Here is a 23,312-nt window from a genome sequence, read left to right as displayed (position 1 = left end):
TTTTTATATTTTAGTAACTTCTAATTACTTCCAGTTGATTGTTTCTTAAGAATCTGTCAGAGCTGAACAAAGGATAAAGGAAAATAATCTTATCATTAGCAAAGCTCTTTCTGTACACAGGGGCCACAGAATGTTAGGGTGGGCTTCAAAGTGTACACAGATCACACATACAACAAGATAGTGCCAAGCAAATAATTAATGAAAACCCGTAACAACATTATAATGAAAATTAAAAATGTACAGCTAAAAACATTTTTAAAGGCCTGGAGAAAATGCTAACTCAGAGAAAATACTCTTAACAAAGAGATACTGTGCTTGTTATATAGGTGATAAAAGAGTTTGTCTTTATCTGATTTGTTGACTGTTCCTATTTATTTGCCTCCAATTCTTACTGACTAGGAATGTAGTGTTAATTAGGCCAAAGTTAACAGGTTTAATTCCTGTGTGAGTTGGTTAGACAGAGTGACATATTGGGTCAGGTCATCTTACCAAAAGGCCTTGCTTCCATACCATGGCTGAATTTATTAGGCAATTGACTAGAGAAACTTATTAAAACTTTCTGAGCCTCAGGTTCCTCATCTGCAACATGGAATAGTAAGTAGACTCTTGCCTTTTAATCTCTAAGGAGTGTGAAGGATCAGGGAGACAATGTAGTTGAATGTTCTCTTTAAAACCGAACAGTGTGACACAGGTTAGGTTATAGATTAGTGGTGTTCTAGTCATATGTTACAATCTCCATTGTCTTACAAACTGGACCTCTAATGTGCAGGGATGGCCAATCATTTCCATTTTCTAGACTGTCATGTTTTCAGTAGTGAAAATCCCATGTTCCTGGGAAACCTCACTATCCTGGGACCACTGAACTATTGTTCACCCTATAATATGTAGGAGTCTGTAGTTTATAGGATATAACTAATTCTCAGTTCAGTTGTGGTTTCCATCTTGAAAAGCACGTTCATTAATTCATTCACCCCTCATAAATTTTAGAGCACTCACAACGAACGCAACAGGACTTTTCAAGACAATGAGTATATAATGGTAACCAAACAGATTGGGCTTCTGCCCTTGGAGAAAAGGCCATTCTGTTCTGAGAGGGAGAAATTAAAGCAAGTAAACATACAAATAAGAATACAATTGCAAGTTGGAAGAAATGTGCTAAAGAAAAAGAACGGGCTTCCATGAAAGACAATAGAAGAGGAGAGCTTTAGACTATCTAAATGAAAGAAAAATTGCTTTTAGATACTACAAAATGGAAATACTAAAATGGAGATACTAAAAATGGAAATTTTTTGAGAATGATTAAAGCAAAGAATTGATGTTTAGGGAAAAAAAAGAAGAGGGGTTTTGTTGAGTGAAAAAGTAATGGTAAGCATTGTTGCAGTGTGGCTGCTAGCAAGATAATTAAGGGTAATTATGGCAAAGGACACCATAGTCATGGATCATTCAGAACTCGGAGAAGAGAGCAAATGAGTCTTGTAAAAGAGGAATTATTATAATCAGGTCAAATTAGTCCAATAATTCCTGGGGTGTCTGAAGACATCTGTTTTGGAGTTAAAACTGGCAAAACCTATATTCAAAGAAAGTGGATTGGCATTGCAACCTATGAGGTGGTGTTCCCCTTAAGACTTCCTTCGCAAATGGACTTTCCCCTGAAGGAGCTGAATTCCTCTGGGCTCTTGAGTGCCACCAGCAGGTAATTGAAGAGTACAATGAGCAAAAGCATAGCCTCTAAAATCGTGGAGGTCAGCGCTTGTGCTACTTTATCAAATTTGACTGTTCATCTAATCATACCAATGACTATGATTCAACCAGAGGACTATATCTAATAGAATGGATAATTCTGTTTTTAATTATAAATTGGATGAAACAATGGAATAATTTTTTTTTTTTGATTACTTACTATGCTGATAGGTGTATAGGGCAGCCCCTTTGAGAGATTAGGTCTCCAGATCTCTCTCATGCCATAAAATTAGGACTTGAAACTATATTTTATTGAGGACTTTCCCTCTCTACAATATATTTTTCTCTGATTTTTAATTTCTTTTTGAAATAAGTGTGCATATACATTTTTGTACCTTTTTGAGTATAATAATATTTTACATGTTCTCAATGTTAGATTGGATATTGAGCAATTGATATGCATGCATTACTATTATAAACAGAAAAAAGTAGAGGTTAAAGAGAAATTCTTACCATTAGAGAGTAATTTTTTAGATTAAATACATGATGGGTTTTTTTTTTTAATTAATTTATTTATTTATTTGACAGAGATCACAAGTAGGCAGAGAGGCAGGCAGAGAGAGAGAGAGAGGAGGAAGCAGGCTCCCCGTTAAGCAGAGAGCCCGATGTGGGGCTCGATCCCAGGACCCTGGGATCATGACCTGAGCTGAAGGCAGAGGCCTTAACCCACTGAGCCACCCAGGTGCTCCCATGATGGGTTTTTTTAACCATCAGTTACTCCTACCCCCTTTTGTGGATCCCTCATTTAGGAAGTCTGGACACTATCAAATAATGAAGTGTTTTTCCATTTTTTATTAATTTCACATGTATGATTCAGAACTTCTGCCGTGAGGGATCTAGAGTTACTTGGTAAATTGCTATAATTTCAGCCAATTACAAGAAACAATCATATGACATTATTGATCAATAAGTGTTAAATTAGATGTCAGAATAGAAAAGTAATAAAATTGCTGATGGATAAAATGTTATTTTAAGTTTCCTTTTAAAAACAATTGTATTCAAGCAACTATTTTAAGTATTACTCTTATTTCAAGTTAATGCTATTTCAGAGTTCACAAACTATCAGTAGCCAGTTGTATCTTTCTAAGAACTAAAGATACATTGTCTATCCATTTATTTTTTCACACCTCACTCTATGCTGCCTTCCAATAATTCATGTTTATTCATAGATGTATGTGTGTCTTGCCTTCTTAAGAAGGTCCATTTGTTCTTTTGTCCATCTATCCGTTCATCCATCTAGAAATCCTTCAGTAATAGGCATGGTGTCAGGTACAGAGGAGTCAAAAGAAGAAAACACAGCCTTTTCATTAGGGGGTTCAGAGTTTAGGAGAGCTCATGGTACCTGTAACATAGTAAATTACCTGGCAGACACCATGGAAATAAAGGAAAGCATTGCAGATATTGGCTTGCATAAAGTTAACATCTTTACATGACATTGTATTTTTTTATTTTTCCTTCTCAGACTTGTTCTCATAAGTAGTTAAGATAAAAATGAGGTTAAACAGAACTATTGAGTATCCCCTACTTGGGCCTATTGCAGAGTGGCTCTTTAAAAAAAAAAAAAAAAGTTAGATTCTGGTAAACATTAAACAGATTAGCTTAATAAGCTACCTCATACTTCAGTAAATGATTGACATTTTTCTTCAGACTTTAAGAAAAATGTCAAAGCTCCTTTTGCAGTTGTAAGAATCAGTCTTCAGCTGATGAAGTGCATTTTGAAGGAAAACATTGCTTGTATTTGAGTGAGGAAGGGGCATCTTTAAGGTAAACCTAATACATTCTGATCAGAGACTTACGCTTTCTTGACCAGACTCATTAACTGTGCATTTGGGCCTAGAAGAATGACATGAGTATGAGGGTTTAACGGAGGGCACAAAAGGAATACCAACTTCCTAGACTCTTAAAGCTATTTGAGATATCAAGTTCTAAGAACAGAAATAAGTTCAGGTCATGGTCAAAACCACAGAAGTGGCATTCTTCCATTTATTACTCTCCTTACCTGTTTTAACTTCTCAACATCGTGAATTTGCTTCATTTATTTGGTCTTTTATGCCAACCTAAACGGTTGTGTTCAGAGATACATACATGTAAATGTATGTAAACTCAGAAAAATTACATATTTAAATATATTTGGAAATTTAAATGACCTCCTATCTGTCATTTAAGCAGATTGCTCCAATTTCCCACCAGCATGACCTGATCTAGGTCTGGAAATTAGTTAATAATAGCTAAAATACTTTTTGGAAGACATTACGCTCAGTGTGCCACATGGGTTTCTCTCAATTAACCATCATAATGGCTATGTATGGTTTGAGTCAGTATATCCTCAGGATATTATGAAGAAACTAAGACTAGCCCAGTGTTTCAGAGAAGTATGTGATAGCGCTATGATTTGAAAACTATTGCCATTGTTCATTTTAGCTGACAATAATTGTAAGACAAAACTTGGTTAGTTTTGGAAAATAAAGATTTAGAAATTAAAGATGCCTAATCCTTTAGTGCTTTGGTACTTTACATATGCAGAGAATACATGCTACCCCTTCTAGCTAGAATGCTATTTCCTCTTAATCCTTCACTGGGCAAACTTTCTTGCTAATTTTTCATTCACAGCTCGGTATTACTTCTCTGAAGAAGATACCTGTGGCAACCAAACTGGGCTGGTGTCTTTTGTAACACTCTGCACGTCGCTGTTTCTCAAATACTTTAAACTGTTCACAATTGTATGGTCAGCTTTGAACATGGACAAACCATGAAATAAACATTTGTTGAATGAATGGACTAACGAGTAACCCACATATCAAATTACTGGGAATTAGGTTAGAATTATATGTTGGGCATGCAGCATGGTGCAGCGAGGGACGAAAGAGTGAGAATATCCTCAAGAAAGAACAAGCATAACTGACTCATGAGGCACAATAGTTTGAGGAGATCAAACAGTATCTATTTAGAAAGCAGAATCAGGACAAGTGAGACTAACTAAACATCTAATTGCTGAGAGTGTGGGGAGTAAAACAAGGATGAGAGTAACACAAAACTAAACCGGAGATATTTCCTGGAGCAAACTGGTAATCCCATAATTTCCCTTTCTGAAACACCTAGGTGTTTTGTAACTAATGTCGATCATAGAGTTCAGTTGTGTTCTTAAACCATGGTGCAGCCACAAGCAGATTGAATATTGTTGTCGTTTTAAAAAGCAGTATGTAAATGACCCTATAAATATGCTAAACATTAGTTCACCAACTGCTTATTTTTGCAGTCCATTAGAGAAGAAAATTACCCATTCACAGAATGTTTCATTTCCTTGTCCACAAAGCCGATAGCTAAAGCATATGTCTTGCTGACATGACAATTTATTTCAGAACAATAAGAAGAAAACCATTGTCTGAATTATTGAATTCTTACAAAATCAAGGTAGAGGTCAGAAGTGGGGTGGAATCCTCTCTCAATAGCTTAGAAAGGAATAGTATTAATTGGGCTGTCTTCCCCATCCTCCTATCTTGGCCTCAGTTTTGTGAGGAGAGTGGGAAAGTGGTCTCTTCCACCACCTCCAACTCTAAAATCTAGTACTATACTGCTTTTTGACATTTCTTGCTCCAACTGACTGCCCTTTAGCCATTTTGTTGGTCATGTTTGTGCTAAGATAGGCAAACATTCTCTCACCATACAGTGTGACTTCTTGTAAACTCACAAATAATTAATAAGATAGTTAAAAGCACAAGAATGGATAAGAATAGTTAAAAGCAGGCTTTGGAGATGGATAAATGGTATATTCATTGGAGTTTGCCAGTTGCCAACTTTGTGAATTCAGGTGAATTTCTCAACTTCTGTAAGCCCTGCTTTCCTCATCTATAAATTGAGGTTAATAATAGAACCATGCTCATAGGTTTGTGGCAAGTATTAAATGAAATTGCATAAAAAGTGGTATACATTTATTGACTAACAAGAATTGTCTCATACATTTATTGATTAATAAGCATTGTTTCCTTATTTTTGTTAATTTTTAGGAAAAGATGTTCAGTTTCAGACATTTGGATTTTTATGTGTGAATTTCAATTATTTTTTATATGTTCTTTCCTATTATCCCAGAGTAAAAGAGGAAATTACTTTAAAAATAAAGCTTAGTTATAATTTATAAACATTGAATCTCTATGGTATATTCTTGAAACTAATGTAACATTTTGTGTCCAATATACTTATACAATAAATAAATAAACAAATAAAGTTTAGTCAGTGATTACAGGAGCCACATAGGTAGTCTAATTGCTATATAAATGCTGCAGTGCTGTTTTTTTCTGAGACCCCAATTAATTTCAGCTGAATATATGTGAAGTACAAGTCTCTGCTAATTCTGGACAGAACAATTGAATATGTCATAAAGTGTGTTGTTAAATAAATCATGGTTTCTTCCAGTGATTCAAAGATGTGGCAGCACAGTATCATAAAATGGGCAAGAATGTTGTTATTTTGCTTATAAGGTGTTTGCAAGAGCTTGGTCATTTGCTTTGAATGACAAACTTTAGACACTCTCATTAATTATATGTGGAGTTTGTTGCTTTGCTAAGTTATATTTAGCACAATTAATGATTTTTCCATTGTGTCTATAGTTTCTTTGTGCCTTCCACTTTTCTTTCTGGAGATAGTGCTTCTTTTGTGTTAGTGGTCTTATGTCACGAAAGAGACTCTTCCAGAAGCCAATTATCTGCTGTTTTGGTAAAGGCAGCCTGTGATCCTGAGGCAGTTTCATAAACAGCATTAATTTCATGGATTGTTTATTTACAGTGATGGTTTCTTAAATGGGGTCTAAGATGTGAAATCCTGTATAAAATAGATAACCAAAGTTACTCTGTTGCTATTTACTATAAACGTCTATGTATATTAGGGGTTGGAACTAATATGGAAATTTCTTCTACATACTAGGTGCTTTATGCATGTTACTTAATATCCACAGCTACAGCCCTGGCTAGTTAAATTGTATATATTTTGCTTTTGTAGATGTTTATACTGAGGCTCAATGAGGTTAAGATAGCTTGCTCAGTACACACAGGTATGTAATCGAGTAAGCATTTGAACCCAGGTTAATTTTATTCCAGAATGTATGGTGTTTCCAATATGCCACCATGGCAAATATTATATACTTATGTTTTGTTGTATACAAGATTTTTAAAATAACTCTGTAAAATAGAAATTACTACTCAAAGCAAAAATGAAAGGAAACACTATGAAAAGGGATGTTTAATTCAAGAAGTTCCAAAGTGAATCAAATGATCCTGATTCACTAAAAAGGTTTTCATTCATTCATTGGATAACTGCCATTCATTCACTGATAATTATATAATGCAGTCATACTCTGTGGCAGCACTGAGCCAGGTGCCAGGGGTATCATAATAAGCAGAAGCCAGAATAGTCCTTGTATTCAAATTGCTAGGATCTTATTGAGAACAGATATCAATAAAATTATTTTAAAATTATATTATTGCTTATATTACTATGATGTATGTTTTAACTGAAAAATATAGGGGTCTGTGAAATTATAATAAGGGGATATGGATTTATATTTGCTATGGGAAAACAAATTTAAAATAAAACCCGAAAGGATCTTACCTATTATATATATTTGAATATTCAGTTTTGTAATGATGAGGTAATCATGACATAAACTCATGGAATTGAGCTTATATTTTTTATTAATCAGAGTTACATGTAAATATTTTCTAATTTCATCATGACTTTATTAGAATGGTAGGATTATGGGAATTTTTTTTTCTCTTTTTTTGTTTTCCATTAAAAGAAGTTTTTTGTGGCATGTTTTTTTTTTTTTTTAAAAGGTGGAAGCGAAATGATTTCACATATTACAGAATTTCCTAAGAATTCTGATTGCATCTTGGAAAACACTGTGGTGTGTGTGTGTGTGTGTGTGAGACTGTGCTATGTAATAAGATTTTTTTTTTCCTTCCTTGTTTTTGACTGAATGAACTTTGTACTCCTGATATGCCTCATCTTCAATTTTGGAGGTAAAGGTCTACAGCTGCAACTCAGTTGTTATGATTTCCTTTCCTGGTTTCTTGGCTCATAGATTTGATTAAAAGGAAAATTGGAAATGTATTCAACCTTGAGTTAATACCTACAAGATTAGGGCAAGTCTGTGGAACTCAAACTTCTAAGGTAATTTCTGCTCATTTCTACGTGTGCTAAACTTGAATGCAAAATGGAAATGAAAATTGTTTTGTTGATTATACATTTGCAGTCCTATCAATCCTGGATCAGAAGCAATTTGGGGGGCGCCTGGGTGGCTCAGTGTGTTAGGCCTCTGCCTTCAGCTCAGGACATGATCTCAGGGTACAGGGACTGAGCCCCGAGTTGGGCTCTGTGTTCAGCAGGGAGCCTGCTTTTCTCTCACTCTGCCTACTTGTGATATCTCTCTCTTTCTGTCAAATAAATAAATTAAATTAAATTAAAAAGAAGTAATTTTAGACATTAATGTAATTACTAATTACATTAGTAATTAGAAGACATTCAGACATTTTCAGACATTAGGAGACATACATATCTAATTACAAATTAGATATATACCATTTATATACAATACACATAGAACCATATATATATGTATTCATTGTAAGTGAAACATATTTTTGTCTTTTTTTCCTGAAGGTTATCAATCTTACTCAAAACACATTTATTCCCTTTCAAGTTAGAAAATACTTATAACATGTTTACTATAAAAATTTTAACAAGGCAGGTAAGAAAAAGAAGACACTAGTTATCATTCATAATCCCATCACACAAAGATAGACTATATTTGTATTTTTGTACAGGGCGTTTTGGTACTTTTTTCTATATATACATACTTATTCACAATAAATGTATATATCTGTGTGTCTTATTACTCTAAGATATTTTATGTTCTTATTTTCTTATATCTTCCAGTGTCTTTTAACAGCTGTATAATGTTTTGTTATATCACCTTTATTGATCAGTTAATCTCTTAGTACAGGACTTCCAAGTGGTTTCCACTTTCTCACTATTGCATGCAATGCTATGACAAACATCCTTAGAGAAATTTTGAAGATGCAGTTTAGACATAGATGGCATAAATAGGTTAAGGAATACCTGGCTAGAAAATACACAGTGTTCCCCACCTTTCCTTCCCTCTCCTTCTGTATATATATACCCAATCCATCCTCAAAAAGACTTCTCAGGCAGCTTAAAAAATACAAATAAAGCTGATTTTTTCTTGAACGTTCTATGACTACTTTAAAATTACAAGGACACTAGTCTATCCCCATATGAAGATAACAAGTGATAGAAACTTTCAGAATGTTAACATGATTGGAGTTGTATAAAGGCTTAAAGAGAGTTGTATAAAGATTGCCGGCTCCGTGTCTCGTCCACAGAGTCCACATTATTTTCTGTCTCTGTGATATTTAGTTGACCAGTGATTGAAGACTGATAGTTACGTTTCTGTCGTTTTCTGTCTGACCATGGATATAAATCTGCAATAAACTGCTAAATCAGAAAACATAACATGGAGGAAGAAAACCAAAGTAAGTTGTTTTATGTGTGTGACGTTAAAGAATTGGAAGTTGGTGAGCAGGAACTCTGTCCCGATTTGTTTACACATCTCTGATGGGGTTAATATATAGGGGCTAGTGCACATGAGTGTTAAATAGCCAAGTAATCATAGCCCGAGGCCAGAGAAACAGGGAGCTGACATCCTGACATTTATTTTCAAAATAGCTGAACGTTTTCCAGGCACATTTTGTCAATTCTACTGACAAAAGTTCTTCTGTTAACCATCTAGAACGAAATTCTTCTCCACATGACATAATTGAGGATCCACCTTAAAACACTTTGAAAAATAAAGACCTTTTCAAATTCAGATTGCCTTTTTGTCTCTCTCAGTTTTTATTTTGTGAAGACACTGAGCTTGAAATGTAGTTCTGAATATTTGTGAGTATAAAAGAGCTGGAAATCTAAAAGGCCCTTTAGTGATGGCTGCTGCAAAGACTGTTCTTAAGATGTTTAAAATTTTTAAATCAAAATAAGTACATGACGAATTGATTATTGTATTGATTTTTTTTCCATAAGCCTTTCAATATTTTATATTTTATACCGACAAAGTATCAGCTGGAAGTGAGGGTTATTTAAAAAATAGTGCAGCTGGTTTTAGGCCTAAACTTTCAACTTAGGACAGCTGTGAAGAGTTTAGATAGTGAAGTAGAGTAAAAATTTTTCTGGCAGAGAAAACTTGGGATGCATGTGGGGACATCATAACAGAAGGGTCACATAAAGTATGCCTGAGAAGATCATGGGTGCGCTAGACCGAGGGCCAAGGAAAGTCAAAGAAGGACTTGGCGTTAAGAAAGTCACATGACCACATTGTGAGGAGGATGGAATGAAAGTGAGTGATCCTGGAAGAGAGAGAGATTAAGAATAAAGTGGAGACCCTTGATTATTTTTCTTCTGGAGTGAGTTGGTGAGGAAAATAATAATCAAGTGCTTTGCAGTAGTTTGGGAAAGCTGTAGACAAGACTAAGGGCAATTTAGTCTAGTTCTTTAAAATAAAAATAATGAAGAGCAGTCAGGATTTTGAGGAGCTTAAATATTTAAATAAAATGGATACCTGACCCACACAATTTGAGTGCATTGTGTAAAATGCAGACCCAAACTACACTGCCATCTTTTTTTTTTCAATTATATGGCAAAAGTCCTTTTTTATACTTCCAATTTATCCTTCCCTTCTTTCAACTTACCCATAACTTGAAATTTAAGCAGAATTTAGATGATATAATCCATCAACATGGGACAAGATGGGGAAATTAATTATATGCATATTCTAGGACCTTTCCTAATATACTATTTGACCATTTACTTTCTGTATAATTTTAGGATATTTAATTTATATTATTTAGTGAGTTAGATGTCTTTACCAAAAGAAGAAAAGAAAGACAAAATTAAAATAAAAATACAATTTAATGACACCTAGTTTTCTTTCTTTCTAACTTGATATGGTGAATTATTATTTTAATATTTTTTGCATAGAAAGTTTCCTCTAATTGCTTCTAAATGTTTGTGTCCCTTTGAATTGTTTTCAAAGCAGAGTCTTTTCCTAAGAAAGAATAGATGTGGATCTAGATCTGAATCTAGAAATGCCTTTGGAGATGTCTGTCTTTTGGCCCCTTCTTGCAAATATCTAGCATAGAGCAATGTCTCTGGGGAAATATCATGCTTGACAACTTCCATGGTGACATCATCCCTCCTGTAAGAACTATATGAGAGAAAATGTCCTTGAAGACAACTCCATGTGAGCTTGGAAAAAAACAGACTAAGTTGCTTAAATAATGAAGCAAGGTCAGCCTCTGCTTCCTTAGAAAATATTTTTATTACTCTGAAAGGAACTTTGGAATTGAATCAAAAAATGAAATGGTAGCCCCTCCCAGCCTAGGAGTTGCGTTTAGATTATTAAAAGGATTTGTCTGGTGTTAGTGAAATTAAAATGGGAAATATGCAGTGCCATTTCGATTTAAAATCCATATAAGTTTTGATATGTAAGTCATACATTAGTATTTATTTGCATGTCTTAAAATTTTTTTCTATTACCTATTACTAGAGTAATAAGACCTTAAAAAGTCATCTAGCCCCAATAACCATAAATGAATCAGATGCAGACTTTAGTATAAAAAGATTTAATTATGCATTCTCAAAAGATTTATTTTAATATTCTCCCCCTATATACAGTCCCCCTAATTTGAAAATTATATTAAAATGGAATACTATACAAAGCCAAATTAATAATAGATTTCACTGTTTATTTCTAACTTTTACTTTTGACATATCCTTTCAGTTAATTTTTATCAAACGCATGAAAAAATTTTAAAAATACACTATTTTATGTTTCCTATGTTTATGCAAAAAAGTGGATTCATTAAAAAATATTCCAGATAATCAGAAAGCAAAATCCATGTTTTTTGGGGGAAAAAAACCACCAGCTACTTGTAGAGCTGTTTATTTTCTGTCTTGCTCATTATTTCTTTCTATTTTCAAATAATTGTTGCTGTCTTCTTAATCACTCTCCTATCTTTTACTTTAAGAATTAGCTTTAGATACATTCCAAAACAACTCTACACTCAATAATCATTAACAAACATTGCCCTAGTCTGACCCTTCTAGTCAGACAGCCACCAAGAGATAAATGTTTTATAAGGCTTCACCCTTAAAAGGGCTTACTTCTGCCCTCCAGGCAACTTGAACTCTGGAGCCCTTCATTTCCTACAAATCTTTCTTTACATTCCCAAATCAAATGACTTCTGTTGATTTAAAGGTTTTCCAGACTTTGTTATCACCATAGCCCTGATTTTGTAATTCTCTGTTGCTCACCACCAGTTTCCTAACCCTAATCAAAAAAAGAAATTTGAAATGTTTCCCAGTCCAAAAGTAAGCTGGAAAACGATGTGTACTAGGATTTAATATTTTTTTTTAGTTTTTATTTTAATTCCAGTTAATATACAGTGTTATATTTATTTCAAGGAATTAATCATGTTCACACAAATTGCCCAAGCATGTTTTGTGAATCTCTACGTATGAACTCGTCTCTTCCCCTCAATTGAGATCCTAGAGGGCACAGGTCACATGGTTTAAAAACTTTTTTCAGTATATTGTATGTCCATCATATTGCTTCACACAAATTAGATGCTCAACACACTTAGTTCTCATGGTCACTGCTGATGACAGTTTTTCTCTTGTCCTTCATTATTTATCCGATGATTACTTGCTTGTCTAACTGGTTTCCTGGCTTCTAGGCTTTTCCTTTTCTAACTCCTCTTACACGGTATTACCAATTGAAGAACTACATTAACTATGTTATTCTGTTGCTTAAAAGTCCTTCCGTTCTTGGTAGGAATTCACCTGACTTTTCACTTTCTTTCTTAGACTTTAGTATATTCCTTGGGAAATGTTTACTATGGGCATTAGTTTTACTTAACTATAATTAAGAATAAAAGCTAATTTTATTTGAAAAGATAAAAATATTCAAAGGAATAGAATTTGCTCTAATAAAATAATTCTGAATATAATAGCATTTCTCGTTCCAAAATGAGTATCAGTCTCTGCGCTTGAATCTGTTGCTGCAAATGCCTGAACTCTTTATCAGTCACTGTGGGGAGAACAAGAAATGTACGTAAATATACTTAAGAATTCACATGTAAAACCAAAGATTTTTTTTAATGCATCATATGCTTCCTACTTTCTCATATTTTATATTTGAAAATTTATTATATTTTTATTGTTGACAGATGTTTTTATATACATATATCTATATACCTATGACCAGAGATGGATGTCTACAATGATATGTACCAAAATACTAGTCATTTCTGTACTCTAGGATAATTTACTGTATTTACAATTGTACATTTTTCCTGAAGTGAGTTTATAGCCTTCACCAGATTTTCAAAGACCTGAGCAATCACCCAAATATTAAAGTCTACTTTTCGAGGCATAATTTAGTCTCTAGATAATTGGTCTCCTGTCTTTTTTAGAAAAAAATCAGTTTCCTAACCTCCCTGCTCTTGCTGATGCCTAATCATCTTCCCTTCAATGTTTCATTCCTTTCGTTCAAAGGAAATCATGATTATCTGACCTTTCTTTCAAGCCCCAGACCCTGGACCCACTCCCTCCCCTTCACAAATCACCCCCAAATTTCTTCTTTCTCTCAATTCTGTCAGCACTAATGATCTCATTAAATGTTGACTACTTAATGACATTTCAGTTCTGGGTGTTTTTTTTGTTTGGTTTTTTTTTGAGACTATGTGGCATCTTCCCTTCTGGATGTTAAGTTAACCAAAGGCAGGAATTAAGTCTTTTTTTTTTTAATTGAAGTGTGGTTGACACACAATGTTATGGGAATTAGGTCTCAATCAAATCTCTAGCTGTGTTCCTTTCAGCCTAATAAATCGTGTTTGAGACATAAACCGTTCTACCTGATAAAGAAAGAAAGCAGCATATGGAATGGTCTAAATGAGAAAGGAACATTTTATTCTTCCAGTTTATTGAAAAGAGTAAATGATAAACTCATGTTCTATTTTTTACTTTACCCAAAACCCATAAAGTTACTGGGGAAGGGTATGTCTCTGACAGACTTTTTACAAAATGTGTATATTTAAGTACCCAATGAGGTTTTAAGATGAATCACTTTAAAAACATTTAAAAAAAAATACTATCTTCAAACTAAATGATTCAAGATTGTGGGAAAGTATAACAATTAGGAATTTTATAATGACCAAGAATTTCAAATTCATCCTCTTCAGGTCCAGTGGGAGAGTAACTGTATTTTCTGGCTCTCTCTAGTTCTCACTCTCTCATTGCTGCCACAATATTGTTTAAGGACAAACTTTTTAGGTGAGAGAGCGAGTATTTATAATTACTGAACAACACATTTTATGTGAACAAAACTAATTAGCCATTGAGTCAATGAGTCCCTCTAATTTCAAAACATGTCATAACCTCAGATTCCCCCTTTACCGCTGAGCTCTGTTCTAATCCAATAGTTAAGGACATCAGTTCGGTTTAAGGTAATTCGTGGTTTGAATTTTGAGTCAACCGCTTAGTAGCTCTCAACTTGAACAGGTTAGTTAATCTCTCAGAACTCATTTTCCTCATTTATAAAATGGACCTAAAAATATTGCCTCACACAGTAATTATAAAGATTAGAAAATATAAAGTATGTAATCACAATGCCAGAAATCTAGTAAGAATGCAATAAATGCCAACTATTCTTATTAATGTTACTAACCTTGTTTAAATCTAATCAACAGAGATGCCCTACTGCTTCAGGGCTAAGTGGGATCTTTGGGCATATAGCATTCTGCCTGGCGTTTGACCACTCTGTGCCTCTCCAAACTTGCATATTTCTAGGCTTGGCTGTCCACATCTTTACTCCAGTAATCATTGTTTCCCTAGCTCACCAAGCTCTTTCAAGTCTTTTATAAGCATTAGTCCTGAGGTCTCCTCTTCCCGGAACACCTTTCCCATTTAACAGTCTTTCCTCATCCTTTAAGTCCCAGTAGAAGGGGTTCCTTCTCTCAAGTACTCCTGCCTTGATTGTGAGCCTCTGAGGAGACTGTAGCTTATTCATCTTTGTGTTCCTGGTGCCCCATACAGTGGTTGACACAAGTAAATTCAGCTGAAAACAATGTCCTTTTGCAAGGCACCCTACACTTCAGAATCCTTCCCCAATTCCCTGGGATCCCCTATAATGCGAACCAAACTAAAAGTAAAATTTAATTAAAAGTAGGGGCTTTTGAGTCAAATAAATACAAGGTGTATATTATTTGCTACCTATATATTCTCCGGTTATTTAAACCACCTGAGTTCAACTTTGGCCTACAAACTGAGGTTATTTAAAGCTATCTTACAGAAACGGCAGAAAGGAGTAAAGGAGAGAATGTAAAGTATTTAATAAGAGCTTAGGATAGCCTGAGTATTTAACAAAACAGTAGTGCTGTTGCTATTGCAGTTGTTGCCATTGTTGTAGCTAGATTCTTTTTATCATCATGATCCTGGATATCTTCTTCACCACATCTTTCACCATCAGGAGGTAGGAAATCTATTGTTAAAGGACAAGGAATGGAAAATATTAGCATAAGCCGAGGACTGGCCATCCCCTCGGTAAAGGATTTAAGATCCAGAGAGGAACTATGCCTTTGCCAATTACTAAGAGCAGGGCAGTGGGAAATGAAAGGCACCACAAAAAGTTAGTTAATGGTCTCTTTTGCTGTGAGTGATTGTTACTTGTAAGCAATAAATGAAAATGGTATTCAGTTAGAAAGACTAGATAACACTTGGAAGGTCCTGTATACCATGTTAAAACAATTAGAATCCATTGACACCATAGATCAATCATCTAGAGAGGTAATTGTGTTCTTTTTCTACTGCTGCAAAACAATTTGCCCCTAAGTGAGCAGCTTAAAACAGCACCCATGTTTCATTTCACAGTTTTATAGGACAGACAGACAGCACCAAGTGACTCGGTTCTCTGCTCAGGGTTGCGTAAGGCTGAAGTCAAGATGTTGGCCAGGCTTCGCTCTTAATCCAGAGGCTCTGGTAACGAATATGCTTCCAAGCTCATTAGGATGTTGGCAGAATTCAGTTCCTTGCAGCTATGGTACTGAAGTCCCATTTCATTGCTGGGTGTCATGTGGAGTTCACTCCCTGCTCCTGGAAGTCACCCACATTCCTTCTCACATGGTCTCATCCAGCATGAAGGTCAGCAGGAGAACACGGAGGACTTCTCACGCTTTCAAATCTCTGACTTTTTATTCTGCCATTAGTCAGAGAAAAACTCTGGTTTAAAGGATCATGTAATTAGATTAGGCTCACCAGGAAAATCACCCTAAATTAAGGTCCACTGGTTAGTTACCTTGATCACATCTGCAAAATCCCTTTTGTCATGTAAGGAAACCATCACAGAAATAACACTTGGAGGCTAAGTTCATGGTACCATCTAGACTTCTGTTTACCACAAAGAACCCATCAGTGTTGTATAGGATAGTAAAGGAAGTTCCCAGACACATAAAGACCGCTCAAGAACTATTTTGGCAATTTGAGCTGAGGTGTTAAAGGTCTAGGTAGTTAATAACAGCAGCTTGCTATGCACTAGGCACTGTTTATGGTTGTAACTCAGAATCTGCACACAATTCTTGATATAGGTGCTGTTGCTATTCTTATTTGACAGTTGAAGAAATTGAAGCTGACTGGGGTTAGGAAATGTGCTTAACTTCACAGAGCTAGCATTTCGTAGATCTGGGATGTAGATCCAGACAGAACAACCCCAGAGCCCAGGTTCTCAACCCTTACCCCACCTACTCTCTCTTAGTTGAAAGGCTGGGGACCATGCAGGGGGGGTGAGGACAACACAGCAGTTGGCCCCTTGGTTCTGTTTGAATCATCTTCATGCTACAAATTTCCATTTTTATTCACTTTGTATATTCATTGTATTCACTGAACACAGACCATATGTTAAGTTTTCTACTGGGTAGTTTTGATGGAATGTATCCTAATTCATTCAATTTTCACAATACTAAAAATTTCCCCAGTATTAGAGATAAGAAAACTCAAGTACATAATCTTGTTTCAGGGCTCAGAGCTACTGAGTAGCCAATGCAGACTTTGCATTTCAGTTTGCCTAACTTTGGAAGCTTTTTATTACATCATATGGTTAACCTTAGGTTCAATGAGTTCAAAGCTCTGATGACTGGAAACATGCAGTAGCTACCAGCATGGAAGTTGATGGTGCCACACTGCCTATGTGTGAGGCCCAGTTCTGCTACTTACTTGTCTCTCTGGCCTCGGTCTCCTAATTCATAAAATGAAGATAATATCTGTTTAAGAAGGCTTTATCAAAAATTAATCAATCATTATAGGAAAACTCTTAGAACACTGTCTGGTTTGTAGTAAATACTCAAAAACTGTAAGCTATAAGAGATGTCTGGGAGAAATGTATGATATAGATATAGGAATTATTTTTACCTGTTTTTTTTTTTTTGTCTTATTTGCATCATCAAAAGTTGATGATACCAGGGAATAGGGATTGGTTAAATAATATAGAATAACCAGTAATATAGAATAGCCTACTTCAGCTCAGGAGGGCTAGCTAATTAGGCTATTGGTGAAGAGACATTTATTTTGAGTTGAATTTTGAAAACCTGGAGTGGAGGTAGGAGTAGCAGGAAGTGAGGGGAAGGCTTTGTATGTAGGTCATTTGTGAAAAGGACGATAGAAAGTGGCTTATGCTTGGGACAAATTAAGTAGACTTCCCTGTTTAAAATGGGGAAGATAGTGAATAGTATGTCATTATTCAGGTCAGAGCATGAAGATTAAAGCAATGAAAATATTGAAAGTTAACTCATGTCTTTGTATTTATTCATCCATTTGATGAGCATTCATAGAAAAATCTCCAAAGTTCAAGCTCTTATCAAAAATACCAAAATGAACCATAAATCTTGCCCTCAAAGAACTGATAAACTTTTAGAGTAAATAAGATAAGCAAACACATAAAACTGAAAGTAAAAATTTCCATGAGTTATAAGTGAGGCACAGGTGAAATTGTAATGATGTTCTAAAGAAGGAGAGAGACTACTTCAAGCTGAAAGAAATGGGAAAGGTTCGTGAGGGAAATGAGAAATTGTAGGGAGTAGAATTGATGAGAAAATTTTTAAAATAGGAATTGAAAGGTAGAGTGGGATTATGTGTTGGCCCTTAACATATGAGAGCAAACATAAATCCTCCTTAGAGTAATAACAGTGACAGTAGAGGTAAAAAGGCATATAGGAGAGAAATGTTTGGGGACAGAGTTGTTAGAAATTGACAGCTAAATGGATTTTGGCAAAAGGGAAAAGAAGAAGTAAAAGTTCACTAGGGTTTTGGTTTCAATGACTAGAGAGTTGGTAGAATTAGGAGAAACACTGAATTGCAGAAGGAGTACAGGTAGGGAAAGTGATGCACTTTTATTTTGGATAAACTCCATTTTACCTACTGGGCAGGCAAAACCATCTGGAATGTAATATGGCTTGGCTATATTGATGCTGTTGGTGGAACACCAGCTACCAAAGTCATAAGGAGAGGAGATGCCTGGACAAGAGAGATATCCCCATAAAATATACACCACCAAGAGTGAATCTTTTCGTCTGTTTTTTTTTTGTTTGTTTGTTTGTTTTGTTTTTTTAAGTAGGCTCCACACCCAGCATGGAGCCCAATACTGGGCTTGAACTCATGACCCTGAGATTAAGACCTGAACTGAGATCAAAAGTCAGATTCTTAACTGACTGAGCCACCCAGAGGCCCCTCAAGATTGAATCTTAATGCAGATATGGACTTGGAGTGATAATGATGTGTCGGTATGGGTTCATCAGTTTTAACAAAAGCAGCAGTCACTCTGGTGGCAATGTTGATAATGGGAGACGTTCTGCATGTGTGAGGACAGGGCGTGTATGGGCTATCTATTTTTCTTTCAATCTTGCTATGAACTTAAAACTACTTAAAAAATAAGTTTTTTTTTTTTTTTTTACAGAAAGAAAAAAAATCAATTAAAAAAAGAGAATTCTGTTCTATTTTATAACAATTCCAGACCAGTGGTTTTCATCCATGTTCTAGGAGCTCTTCACTTATTTGACAGTGCCTCAGAGGCAAGCTGACTGACCATACAGCTTGTGAGTGTGAAAGGGGGAGCTATTAATAATGATGCTGGAACAACCAGTGTAAACCAGGACTGTCCAGAAGCAACTGGGCACCTTCTTCATTTTCTTCAGGGGCCACTAGAGGAGAGTAGAGGCGGTGAAACCAGAGGTAGCTCCACCCACCGGGCTTCTGTCTCCAACAGTGTCTGTGCTTGTTTCTGCTTTATGTGGGTTACTGTGCTGCAAAAAACATAACTTGAAAAGGGGTTTTTGATTGCCATAGAAAATACTGACAACCATTGGCTTAGGCAAAAATTTAAGGGTCAAGAACAAAAAGGTTTAAGTGGAGAATGTATTTTTGAGAAAGAAAAAAAAAAAAGGACTGCTTTTTTGGTTCCCGTCTATCTCACAGGGCAAGGGGTGATAAAATATTACGGAAGCACGTGTGCTTTTTAAATTACAACTATATTTTTAAACAAACCATTTGTTGGTGATGCAATTGCAAAAGGTGTCTAAAATTGTTGTGTCTATATTTGATTCATAGAATTGCATGTTATGAAGGAATGAATAGATTTTTCCAGACTATGTTTAAATTCACTTGTAAGTTGTGACTTTGCAAGGCAGGTTTCATCTTGGATCACATTTTTTTTAATGCTGTGAAAATGAACAATTTTAACAATAGCAACAAATGTGCTGTGAGAATCAGTTGCTCAAGAGCCTTTTCCATTTATAGTTCACTAGTGTTGAAAGGAAGAAAAATTATCCATATAACTTGTGAATACCAATAAAAAATCTTAAAAGTATCCATAATATTGAATAAGAACTAAAAATTCAGTAAAAAACTAGAAAACTGTAAGTTATGATCTTAAAGAATCATTGAATTCTGACTTAATTCCCAGCCCAAGTATTTTCCTTGTATTAAGTGTCATTGGAAAATTGAAATTCACACCAGAAAAGTTTTAATTTAAATCAAATGTTTTAGCTATTAGATTAATTATATTTGATTGGTAGCTTGGCAGTTGAAATGCTACAAATGGTTTTATTAAATACTTTGCAGTTCAGTTTGCAATTTTGATTTCAGGGGAAACTCAAAATTCAAAATTTTGGAATAATATTGTGCATTTTTCCTCCTCCTCGCATTCATATTCCTTCTATTTCATCTTCTTTTTTGAGCATTTAGTGATCTTAATATGTGTTTGAGAATGGACCTGATAAATTTTTCTTCCCCAAGTCTCACTTTGGTTCTCATATAAGGCAAATAGATAAACACCATTTTCTCAAATTGAGATTCATTAATAGCAGGACTTACTGTCTAGATCCATTTGGTGAAATGTCTTTATTTTTCTCGAAACACTAATCTGTGAATCAGTATTCTCTTGGAAGTGTCTGACTCTTCAGATAAGAAGTATCATTCATGACATTATATTCATTGACAATATAAGACTTTATTATGTTGAGACACTGGAGATTTTAGTGTTTAGACCCAGTTCCCAACAAGGATACAAACAATCCTGTAAGGAGATAGAAAAACAGAGAAGCAAATAGATAATTGCATACAATGGTAGGTGTCCTGGTAGGAAGGGGCACAATTTCCTATGCAATAATATAGGGGAACTCCTAATGAGGTATTAGGAAATAAAGGTAGCTTGAGAGAAGATGAATGAGATGTTTTCTGAAAACTAGTAGAAGTTCTTCATAAAAATCTGAGTAGGGATTCACATATTCCTGCAAGTTGAACCTCATGTTCATTCCTTCTCACCTGATGGTAGAGTCCTTTGAATAGCTCTCTTCATGCTGGAATCTGCCACACTGAGACACCTATGTTCTAGTTGAGAGAAAAGGGAAGGGTGAGTAAATCCCACTTTAGAAAGGTATAGGATTGAGTGAAGTACCCAAGCAGGGTCATGACTTTAGAAGTCAGAGAGCAATATAAGGAGATATAACTCTTTGTCTATACAGTTACATGTACAAAAATAATTACAGATAAAATAGTTTATTTAAACCAACTGAATTTAAACTCCAAACCTCAATACATTAGAATGGAGAAAATTGGATCTTACTCATTTTTGAGGCTCTTCATTCTTTGCGGGGCAAAATTCGTAGATCTTACATAACCAAAGGCTATGGCAAATCTTCAGCTAATTGGATAATAGTTCATGCTGCTTCCAAGAGGATATCCATTTTCTAAGTTCATGGTCCCCTTAGGTTGGGCAACTCTGCTTCTTGGACACAAGTTTTTCATCTTTGGAGGGACTAAGAGCCCTGGTACCTGAGATTATGTCTGTAAATGCTGCACATTTCTTTTTAAAATCTTTCCCCCATTTAGGATACTACAAGGTCCTGCAGGGCAGGACCTATTTCTTTTTCCTTTTTAAAAAAATTTTTTTAATTCAGTTAATTACCATATAGTGTATTATTAATTTCAGAGGGAGAGTTCAGTGATTCTTCAGTCTTACATAATACCCAGTACTCATTATATCACGTGCCCTCCTTAATGTCTACTACCCAGTTACCCCTTCCCCCCCATCTTCCCTCCAGCCACCCTCAGCTTGTTTCCTATGATTAAGAGTCTTATGGTTTGTCTCTCTCCCTCTGTTGTTACTTTATTTTATTTTTCTCTCACTTCCCCTATGATCCTCTGTCTTGTTTCTTAAATTCCACATATGAATGAGATCATATGGTAATTGTCTTTTTCTGACTTATTTCACTTAGCATAATACCCTCTAGTTCCATTCACATCATTGCAAATGGCAAGATTTCATTTTTTTGATGGTTGAGTAGTATTCCCTTATGTATATATACCACTTCTTCTTTATCCATTCTTCTGTGGGTGTATATCTGGGCACTTTCCATAGTTTAGCAATTATGGACATTGATGGTACATGTACATTGGGGTACATGTGCCCCTTCAGATCATTATTTTGGCATCCTTTGGGTAAATACCTAATAGTGCAATAACCTAACATGCACATGTTGGGTTATAGGGTGGATCTATTTTCAACTTTTTGAGGAAGCTCCATACTGTTTTCCAGAGTGGCTGTACCCGCTTGCATTCCTACCAACAGTGGCAGGACCTACTTCTTGCTGGCCTCTCCCCTCTCCAATCAGTCCTGGAATTTTTATGGCTTCCCCAATGTTTTCTTCACTTTCTTCTCTCCTTCTGGCATAATCCTTCTAGAGATTTTGTTTTAAATAAAAGCAGAAGTAGCTCTTAACATTTGTCTGCTTCTGCTTTGGCCCTGCTCAAATCCTTGAGGCCACAATTGCAAAGCTGGCTGCCTGCTAGAAATGGGAAGGGAAGGAGTATGTAGGCAGAACATGCACAGTTTAATCTTTCTATAAATTACCCTGCCATTAAGGTCATAGTTCATGGGAAGGAACAGGGGAAGGAGGTCAGTCCCAGTTAGATAAGTTAGAAAAGTGCCATGGCACCCTGGACATTTGTGGTCATCTATGCAATGCTTAACATTATCTTGCTTGTAGCCTTTAGCCAGCCTGGTGCAGGTTATCAATGCTACTTCCTTAAAACAGTCTGTTTTGGGGTTTTATATCTTATGTACTTCAAATCCCCAATGCCATTGTGTTTTTCAAATTGGTAGCCACAGGGCTTTTGGTTTTCCAGTTTGGAGTCTTCTTCGGAATTATTACATGTGTTCTCCAGATGCCCTACATTTTCAGAGCAGAGCTGGATTTTCCACATACTCCTGGGTCAAAGTGTGTACCCCATGTCCCTGCTGCCAAGGAGAACTGACTATTTCTAACAGAATTGTTGTCATTATTGACTGTCATTATTATTAATAGAATTTTCCACTCTATAGCAATTAAGGTTTTAAAGATTTTTCGCTCATTATCCCTTTTGATTCTCATGAGAACCCCCAAAACTAGGACAAATGCTATGCCTCTAACTATTGTCTTGATTAGAGCCCTTAAAAGCTGCAGGTTGACTCAACATTTGTTGATAGAAATTTAAGTGCCTAAAAACATATTTCACATAACAAGAATGAACTGTATCCAAGACATTCATGTATTATTTCAGCTGAGGACAAATCATTGCATAGTATCTGAGGCATTCGCATACTAATCTGTGCAAGACATTTTAGGAATTGTCATGGGCTGGGAGGTTGAAGGACATTAGTTCTACATTTTACTTTGAATCATATTATATCCCTTTGATGCCTGTTAAAATCTTCATGGTGAAGCTGTTCTTGTGTAACATAATGATCACTGTGAACTTTTTTCTTTCTTTTCTTCTTTCATCCTTTCTTCTCTTGTTAATTCATTTGTTCATTTGTTCCTTCATTCTTTCCTTCTTCCCTCCTCCTTATACCCCTTCCATCAACCACATGTGACATATTTTTCTATTCCCAAGGCTCTATAAAATACCGGAATAATAATGGTTTC

The 23,312-nt window shown here is 35.3% G+C and overlaps 1 long non-coding RNA gene across 3 annotated transcripts in view; it reads left to right on the top strand.

The window, feature by feature from the left end:
- Positions 1-3,422: 3,422 nt before the first annotated feature.
- LOC132020531 (uncharacterized) overlaps positions 3,423-23,312 on the top strand; it is a 170,159-nt gene continuing 150,269 nt past the window's right edge. For 2 of the 3 annotated variants that reach the window (XR_009405019.1, XR_009405017.1), the window contains exon 1: positions 3,429-3,504. This is a non-coding gene — a long non-coding RNA (uncharacterized LOC132020531). Of the gene's footprint in view, positions 3,505-23,312 lie in introns of all 3 variants that reach the window. The other variant, XR_009405018.1, reaches the window with a different exon arrangement.

Source organism: Mustela nigripes, chromosome 6 (genome assembly GCF_022355385.1).
Source record: "Mustela nigripes isolate SB6536 chromosome 6, MUSNIG.SB6536, whole genome shotgun sequence".
Taxonomy (NCBI): Eukaryota; Metazoa; Chordata; class Mammalia; order Carnivora; family Mustelidae; genus Mustela; species Mustela nigripes.
Note: the sequence above shows the minus strand (reverse complement) of the source record. Positions and strands in the feature narration are given on the sequence as shown.